At 40.8% G+C, this 9,611-nt stretch overlaps 1 protein-coding gene across 1 annotated transcript in view; it reads left to right on the top strand.

Moving 5' to 3' along the window:
* Window positions 1–3,363: 3,363 nt before the first annotated feature.
* TP53INP1 (tumor protein p53 inducible nuclear protein 1) overlaps window positions 3,364–9,611 on the top strand; it is a 14,308-nt gene continuing 8,060 nt past the window's right edge. Inside the window, exon 1 of the mRNA XM_072410893.1 lies at window positions 3,364–3,534. The gene's annotated coding sequence lies outside the window, so the exon portion shown is untranslated. The remainder of the gene's footprint in view (window positions 3,535–9,611) is intronic.

Raw genomic sequence — 9,611 nt, 5'->3', positions numbered from 1 at the left:
AAAAGTATTAAAAAGATGCATACATTCAGAATTAGAAGCGGACTCTGAAAAAGAAAGTCATCAAGATAATTAACAATATTAGAAGAATTGCACTGAACCAACTAAAATGGAGGAGACAAATTTCAAAATAATTACATAACAAAGAACAGCCCATAGGTAGCGACCTATAAAAAAAGAAGTAACCAGGTCCAGGTATCTATGTACTTTACTTTACACTCACCAAAGCCGTTAGATGATCAGCGTCATGAGATTAGTCTGCTTGATGACTTTTTTAGCTGAGGCTGCTACTAAGAGAAAAAAGTACGTAGGGTGAAAACGTAGGGAGAACTCTGAAAAAACTCTGCAGGTCAATCAACTTCAATGCAAAAAGTGCCCTTTTGGCAAAGTAAATTTTTGTTACAGAAATGTGAATCAGGTACATTTTCACCAAATTGCACTTATGTGAGAATGGCCATCTTCCTGTAAAATGGAGTCATTTTCAGTGACTTTGTAAGATATATATTTCGCAGTGCTGTACATTGAATAGAGGTTGCAAAGAATGGTAGTTTGGGAGAGACCAGAGTTTGGAGTTTAAATAGGTCAAAGAAAGCAATAATAGGAAATAAGCAGCATGGTGGTTCAGGGATTAGCACTCTTGTCTTGACAGCACTGGGTTCCAGGTTTGAATCTCGATCAGGACGCTATCTGCATGGAGTTTGCAGGTTCTCCCCGTGTTTGTATGGGTTCCTCTGAGTACTCTGGTTTCCTCCCAAATTCCAAAAACATGTACTTGGGTTAATAGGCTCCCCCCAAAAAAATGACCTTAGACTGTGGTAATGACATATGACTATGGTAAGGACATTAGATTGTTAGCTACTTTGAAGGACAGCTGGTGCCATGACCATGAACTTTGTACAGTGCTGTGTATATGAATACTGTGTAATAATAAAATAGGAAAGAAAGGAGTTGTAATTCTACAAGGTTAGACAAGGTTGTGTTGCAGCTTATGATGCTCCTCCTAGGTTTTCCCACACTTCCAAGGCAGAAGCCTCATTGCCCCACCATGACCATGGACATCATCCTATTCAGTGCAACTCTATGGGCCTTCCACTGTATGAAATAATACTAAGACCCTGCACACAATCCAGAGCATCATACAGTAATAGGGAGCACCAGTGGGTGAAGGAACAAAGGGATAGGGCAAATTTCTCTAAAAGCATCATTACCTAGACCGGTGTTTCTAGGGGTTTAATGAGCAGTTTGTTAACTGCAGTTTTTTAGCTGACATCAATGATCTTTTTGGATGACAGTAACATTCTTCCTACTGATCACTATTATGATAATGTACTGTAATCTGTGAATAAAGCAATTAAAGCAAAAGTTGCCTGAGGGACTCCAGGTTATTTTAGGGTTCCGCAGCTTAAAAAGTTCAGGAAACACTGTCCTAGACAGAGAGTCTTGGAATACCTTAGAGAATGGAGGGGGACCCACTACAACAGAGGTAGGCCTAACCAGTATTCCTAACAGCCCCCTAGTTATTTATCGTTGGGTTTGGCCTAATAAAATTGTTGCATTCATCGATATCGAGTTCCCGCACAGTAACCCCAATTACTATGCCTAAAGAGCAGAAGCCTTGTCTTCAACCTCGAGTGGACTGACAAATTATTCTTATTTTTAAATTATTATTATTGTCCAATGCGGCAACAAAGCCCTGTGTTTAGTGTGCAACGACACCAGCGGCACTTTCAAACGGTCGAAGGGGCATTTTGATGCCAAGCACACACACGTACAGAGACTAGGCTGCTCGCTTGCAGTCACGGTTGGAAAAAACCTTTCCTTGGACACCTTGTTTCTTCTGGCCTAGTGTGCCTTCTTGACCTCCTAAAATGGCCTAATAGTCCAAAAAGTTTGCCGACCCCTGCATTATACCATTGGCTGGAAATTAGCTTTATTTTTTACCAAACTGGAGCTGAATGGAATGGAGCTTCAACAAAGCTGGGTAAACCTTTGCAAACGTGTTGTAAAAGCTTACTGAGGGGGACACTTATTAGTAATGTTGATGTCGCTTCAAATGCAAAACATTTTGTGTGTACAACTTAATCATGGTGTTGTAATATTCATAATGTCAGTGTAGTGCAGTATTTAGCAACCTTGCATAGGGGAGCCCCTTGAAACAACTTTTAGGTCTTCAGGGAACCCTGATAATGACTTTATCCACAGCTTACTGTATATCAGCATGGGGGTCAATGGGAAGAATGTCACCCTTACAGATAGCCAAAAATATCACTGGTGTCACTGCTCAAGAAACCCATACAAACCCCAGAAAAAACCCCGTTTTGGAAACACTGGTGTAATAAATACACTGCAATCCCTGCACCAAAATATGACAGATCTGCATTGCACACAAGCATGACAGGAATGCATCTACTGTAACGGCTTGTCGCAGTTTACCCGACATCAGCACAAAAAGTGGCCCATGTTACTTTGTAGTGACAAATCTGTTTTCTTGCACACTAGTTTAAAACAGCGGTCACCAACCTTTCAGACCTCACACACCACTTAATTCATAACTTTAGATCCTGTTGACCTTTAGTATTATTTTTTTTTAAAAAAGATAAATACATTTGTAAAATAATGATCTCCCTAATGCTGCTTGATGAGGACTGTGGAGTCTCTGAATTATTGGTCAGCTCACGGTTAAGTGAAGTAATACTATTGTTACTATTATCATTAGTTGCATTATCTCTGGTATTACTAAAGAAATCCAAAATATTTGTTTGCTTTTTCTCACTCATTATGGGTTTATTTTATTTGAATCTATGACCAAACAAGAAATGATAGTCAAACTATTTGACGCCATAAAATATAACAGTTAAAGAAAATACACAGTAAGGTCATACTTACCTAAAAGAGCATCTGGATAATAAACAAATAATATAAAACAATCAGATGCGAATCGTAAATAATGTGCAATTTTTTCTGTGGACCACTGGTTGGTGACCGCTGGTTTAAAGCACTCGCAAAAAAAAAATGGGAATGTTTCAGATTCACAAAAAGAGAAAATGCAGAGTGAAAAACTTGCAAAAGTTCAGCTGCAACAGCAAGGAAAAATGATGGATGGGAAATGTTTTATGAAAACAAGTGAAAGTACAACTGTATTTATCAATGTGATATTTCACCTATGGAGGGGCCAATTATCCCCCCCCATCATCTTATGCACTCCAGCACTGTGCTATGTCCAGACATGCCCCCCCCCCCCCGTGACTGACAGCCCAGCTTGTGTATAGGCCTGGCCATGCAAGTCATGTGCGTTAACGACAGCCCTCCCACCACCTGTCATTGGTTAGCAGATTTCCGTGACGTCACAATCAGCTGTTTGGAAACTCAGTTGTAGAACAACAAAAGCTTCAGTTGGGAGGTGAGAACCGAGCAGGGAACGCTTTGTCCATTAAACGGCGACCCTGCAACCGTCTCCGCTACTGACACCTGTCTGAAACTACCTCATTAACGTCACTGAAACTGCCTGGGCGGGGACGTTCGGAAACGTTTTAACGAGTAAGTAACGGCTGCTCGTGCCGAGTTGTGAGAGCGGACAGTTGAGGTTCTCTCCACAGGTGTTGAGGGCGCCGCGCGCACCAGAATTCTCCTCAGTACAACTGACAGAACTCTGTGAGGCGCGCGCTCTGTCAGTTGCTCTGAGAATTCTGATGCGCGCGGCGCCCTCACACCTGTGGAGAGAACCTGAGAGTTCTATGAGGCAGATGCAATGTTGCGCGCCCCATAACGTTATATTCGCGTGTCCCCGCTTTCATACATCCAGTTCTAGGGCTGTACGGGCCGTTATTGGGGTTGTCTTCCTATGCGGGTACCTGGCCTGGGTTGTCACTCTTGTTTTTCTGTAGGAGCTGCCCCTTTCCTTTGTGTGACACGGATGACGTTGTGCGTTTGAGTTGATACCGCTTAGGCCCCGCCCACATCAGTGACGCAATCTGTTGTCATTTTTGCAGAACGTGCCCGCCTAGTGCCCTCCTTTCCCTGTTTGACCTCAAAGCTTCATGTAGATTAGCTGGACGGATTCCTGGGTTCTCCTCCGTGCTATAAAGCGATATTGTATATAAAATAGACATAATGTCATTTCATCTAATATTTGTGGAGTTGTAGAAGGCCAGGGAAAGAGTCCTATAAGGGGTTGGAGTAGCCCTAAGGGGGGTTCCTTTACGTTTATTTAGAGCGCCCCCTATTGGTAAAATGGAGGACAGTGAATACTGATGAGTAGATCTAGGTGGGTGTTTGTTTTTAGCTAGAATTATTATTTACGAGTGTTTATATGGCACCAACATAATATGCAGGGCTGTACAATTAACAAGGGTTGCAACTGTCTTGCATTATTAATAATAATAAACAGCATTTATATAGTGCCAACATATTCCGCAACGCTGTACATTGACTAGGGGTTGCAATTGATTGCATTAATATTTATTAATAATAGGATTTATATAGTGCCAACATATTACGCAGCGCTGTACATTAAATAGGGGATGCAAATGACAGACAGATACAGACAGTGACAAAGGAGAAGGCGAGGACCCTGAACCTAAGAGCTTACAATCTAAGAGGTGGGGGAAGTATCACACAATAGGAGGAGTGATATGTAGTGGTGGGAAGTAGTGAGGGTTTAGGGGACAGAAGAAGACGGGTAGGCAAGTTTGAAAAGATGGGTTTTGAGCGCTCTTTTAAATGAGCAGAAAGTAGCAGAAAGCTGAATAGGACGAGGAAGACCATTCCGGAAAGTCGGGGCAGCTCTAGAAGAGTCTTGGAGCCGTGCGTGTGATGAGGTTATGAGACAAGAAATAATTAGAATGGGAGTATAAAAAATATATTTATTTGCCTGTCCCTTCTGCAGTAAATAACCAGCCTGGTTGCAGTTTTTTAAAGGTAGGGCATAGTTTTGTTTATTAGCCTCAGGTAGAAAGTCTAGGGGTAGACGGTGAGCAGGGGGGGCAGGTTATACCCTGGGCAGGGGCTTTAGTTATTATTATTATTATTATTTATAAACAGGATTTATATAGCGCCAACATATTACGCAGCGCTGTACATTAAATAGGGGATGCAAATTACAGACAGATACAGACAGTGACACAGGAGGAGGAGAAGACCCTGCCCCGAAGAGCTTACAATCTAGGAGGTGGGGTAATTAACACACAATAGGAGGGGGGATAGTTTCGGCAGTATGTAAGAAGGAAGGTTAAGGTTAGGAACAAAGTGTGTTTTGTTGGGTAAGATTAGGCAGCACTGTAGGTTGCAAACTCTGATAGCACACCTTCATCACTGAATACCCTGGATCTGCTAAATGCAAATAGAAGTTTACTGTCAGGGATTGCAGCATTGCACATTCTACACCTCCAACTGCAATATAAAGTACAACCATTTATGAAGATATCTAGAAGTCGTTGGTCACATTCAACTGGATTTTTTCTTGTAATGCTGAAGATGTTTCTCTGCTCTCCAAGCTGCTTCATCGGTTGGAAGGTTGTGAAATGTTTTCAGCAATATTATTATTACCCAGCATTTATATAGATCCATCATATTACGTAGCGCTGTACAAAGTCCATAGTCCTATCACTAGCTTCATATCAGGAGCTCACGATATAATGTCCCGACCATAGTCATATGTCATTATTACAGTGAATTCCAAGATCAAGTTCAGTTGAATGTGGCCATCGACTACTACTGGAATATGAGAACCTTTTACAGACAGGTGTATGAAGACTCCATATACAGTACCCATCGGTAAATGAAACTTTTTTCCAACAGAAATAATGTTTGACAATTATTCTTAAAAATGTTGACCCTCCCAATCTCTGCATATTCCTCAGAGATCTTGACAGCCATTTCATAGGAATCTATGTAGATTCTTCTGTGCATGGAAGACAAAAGAGCCTGGTCAGCAAACTTTCCATTGGGAGGTTGTGTCATTTTTAGTTGCCACATGGAATGAGAATAGAAAAGTGAAAAGCTTGAGGGCGAGGGGACGGTAGGGAGACATTTAAAGCATAACTGTGCTAAAAAGTTTAAAAAAAGGAACCTGAAATATCCTTAAGAAAGGCATACACCCAAAAATTCCACTTGAAATATTTGTGACCAGGCAAAGCTTTATTGAAGAAAGGGTCCGGTGATGGTCCCTTCTGTGATAAGCGTTCTTACCTGCCTGCTTATTTGCTCCAGCTGCCTCGCAGGTCGCTGGAGATGCTGCCCGGGTCGTCAAGGCTGCCCATGTTTCCCTTGCGGTTAAATAACTTCCTGCACAGGATTTAAATCATCCCAGCCAATCAAGCAATAGAAGTGTAAAAGGGGTTTGCCTAATATTATGTTTTAACCACTGCAAAAAGATCTCTATCCTGTAGTCTTCTGTTATGTTTATATACTTGCCATCTGGTGACAGACAGGAGACATTCTTATTTAATTAAACTCAATTGCTTAGCAAACAAGGATGAGTATAACTAGGTTCAGTTCCACTTTAATCAGTGGCATAATCCTTGGTTTCTGGTAGCCTTGGTATAGATTTACTTCAATATCCAAACTGTATTCTGTACAACCACCATTCCCATCTGGCCACTTGTATAATACCTGGAGAATCACAGCTTGCTTAAGTGTAAAGAAAACAAGCTTATCTTTGTCTGCTTACATGGAAAATAATTCTAGCTCTTCTCTCTTGGCACCGAGCAGGCACTAGATTTCATCTATGTCTTTGGCTGGGTTCCTAAAAAACAAAATTCATATTTGCTTAGGCAAATCAGTCCCAAGCTGCCCAAAAATACCAGCTTTTCAGCCCGATTACTAGGTTACGTATTTATAGCTGATTGGGGTACTTAAAAAGAAACCAATCTGTGCTCTTATATATCTGTTTTCTGAGAATTAGAGATGTTGTCTGTCTTTTTTTTTTTTCTGCTTGTGGGTTTGTGGGGTTTTTTTTTTTAATATTTTAAAGCCCTGCTAGTGAACCCAATCCACATTCCTTGTATGCGGCAAGCTGTATGAGGAGCAGGTGCCTCTATGAAGTAGATTGGTGCTATTTATTTATATAGTAAGCTGGCAGATGCTGTGGTTTCTTCAAGTGCTGTTTAAGGATGCACAGTTCTATTTTCTGCTTGATGGTCAAATTATTCCACTCCCTCCAACATCAATACTTCGTATTTGAGTAGTTGCTGAATGGGTAACTGTTTTTTTTTATTTCCAGGACTGTAGGTACTTGTAGGACGCATATAGCAACATGTCTTTCCTTTAGATTTACTGGGCTCTGTGTGATAAAGAAAAACAATTAAAACAAATTCTTGAAGCCAGGCCCTTTGTTGTAGTTGTTTATATACTGTGTACAACCACCCTCCATTTTACTATCAGCTTGTAGTGTGTAAAGCACATTTACAATCCAAGTTTATTTTATTTTTTATTTTGTGGGTTTTTTTTAACTGTTGCTTTGTCAGCTCCAAACACTTGTGGGGTAAATCAATCAAGTGATATGGACAAAAGAATAGGGAGTCTTCCAAAGAGAAGTTGCAGGACTCCCTGCTGCTCATCCATTCTTTGGAGAAGATTGAACTATACTGGCCTATTGGTCTGTGTATATGCAGTAAGGCTGTCTGTGATCACCAATAGCATCATTTAGGTTTTATGATAAATTTGATTAACATTAGCATACAGCTTTAGAGTCACTGATTGTTAACATTATCTATTAACCTATTAAAGCCATCAAGTGAAGATTCATTCTCAATCCACTGATGGGGGCATCTGACCTGCAGTTGACCAACTTCCAAGAGGATTTTGCGTACCACTAAACTTATGGGAAGGCAAAACCCACTTGAAGCAAAGGCCTGTTGACACAGACTAAAGTTACGTACACATGTCAGATGATCCTCGCCCGATTAATCGCCTCGGGAGTGATATCGGACGAGAATCTGCCGTGTGTACAGCGTTAGTCGTTCATCCTCGAATGGCGGATCCACGAATGATGAATGAAAAACAATCATAATGAAAGTGAAGGGGAGAGAGCACAGTGGGGTGCCGCTCCGTCCCTCCATTGAGCAGAACAGTGTATGTACAGCACTTATTAATGCATCCTTTAGTCTTTTGTCGTTGGAAAGGATCATGAAAGATCATTTCCAACAACAATTATTGCTTGTGTGTACCTTTTAGACTTAAATTGTTTTATAAGGGAGTATGGAAGTGTAAAAAGGGTTTTACCTAATACACAATGCATAATGCAACAAAAATCTCTATTATGTAATGTTCTGTTATGTTTACTTGTCATCTGGGGACAGACAGGAGAGATTATAATTTAATTAAACTCCACTGCTAAGCAAACAGATGCTTCTCAACCCGGATTTCCGAGTATAAAATAATTCGCAATTCAAGTTCAAGTCTCCTGTTCACCTTAATATATGAACTATAGATGGCCAGGGCTTCTATTTAGAGCAAAAAGTGAAGATCTCATACCTCTATTATCTTCCTTTCTCAGACATGTGCTGGTGAAATGTTTATTCTGTTTCACAGTAAAGAGAATAATCCCTATTGAGGTGCCTTAATAGAACACAATTTTAACACACGGCACAACGCATGCTAAGATAATGTGCAAGAAGGGTAGGCTATAAAAATATAAGACTATGGGGTGTGTTTTTATAATGATTACCCCTTCAATTCGCTTTATAATTGACTGTAATTTTCAATTACACAGCTGGCAAATTTCAGATGAATTGACGGGAAAAAATTATAAAGTTCTATGTGTCCTTTATCGGGCAGTGTTGGAGGTTTAAAAGCCTTAATAAATCCTACTTTAGGCAAAATGTACATTTCTGGTCAAATTGGTTGCTTGTGTCTCTTGATCTCCTCAACTTCATAACTACATTCACCCGACTGCCCTGGTCTTTAGAAAGGTAAATCATTGTATAACCCCCCACCCCTCAGTAATCTCTGTAGATTAGAAAAACATATCGCTGGGTATTCTAACTACAGAAAATGGCCATTTTCTATGGCTTTTGGTTAAAAAAAATTGCAGCTGGGCTTTTGAAGAACCCTTATTGGGTGACGAAGGCCACCAGGGCTCACTTGATTGGCTGAATTCTTAGCATAAATTTGTTCATTTAAATATATCGCTCAGTTGCCCAAATAGATTTAAATGTATATAGTGTGCACCAAATGCCTTCAAAGCTAAAGCTATGTACACACGTGCAATCATTGTCATTGGAAAGGATCTTTCACAATCCTTTCCAACAACTGTTCGATGCATGAACGAGTGCTGTACATACAGCACCACTCTGCACTATGGAGAGGGCAGAACGACGGGGTGGTCTCTCCCCTTTACTTTCATTACGATTGTTCATCGTCCATCGTCCGTGGATCCGGGTGGATGGTCGTTCAGACGATGGATGACGAACACTGTACAGACGATGGACGATTAGCACTCTACACGCGCAAGATTCTCGTCCGATATGGGCCCTGAGCCGATTATCGGACGAGAACTATTGCATGTGTGTACCCAGCCTAAAGGTGCGTACACACTTCCAATTTTTATCGTTCAAAACGAACGACGAACGATCGATTGGGCAAAAATCGTTCGTAAAAAAAGTAACCAACGACGC

The sequence above is a fragment of the Pyxicephalus adspersus genome, chromosome 5, assembly GCF_032062135.1.
Source record: "Pyxicephalus adspersus chromosome 5, UCB_Pads_2.0, whole genome shotgun sequence".
Taxonomy (NCBI): domain Eukaryota; kingdom Metazoa; phylum Chordata; class Amphibia; order Anura; family Pyxicephalidae; genus Pyxicephalus; species Pyxicephalus adspersus.
Note: the sequence above shows the minus strand (reverse complement) of the source record. Positions and strands in the feature narration are given on the sequence as shown.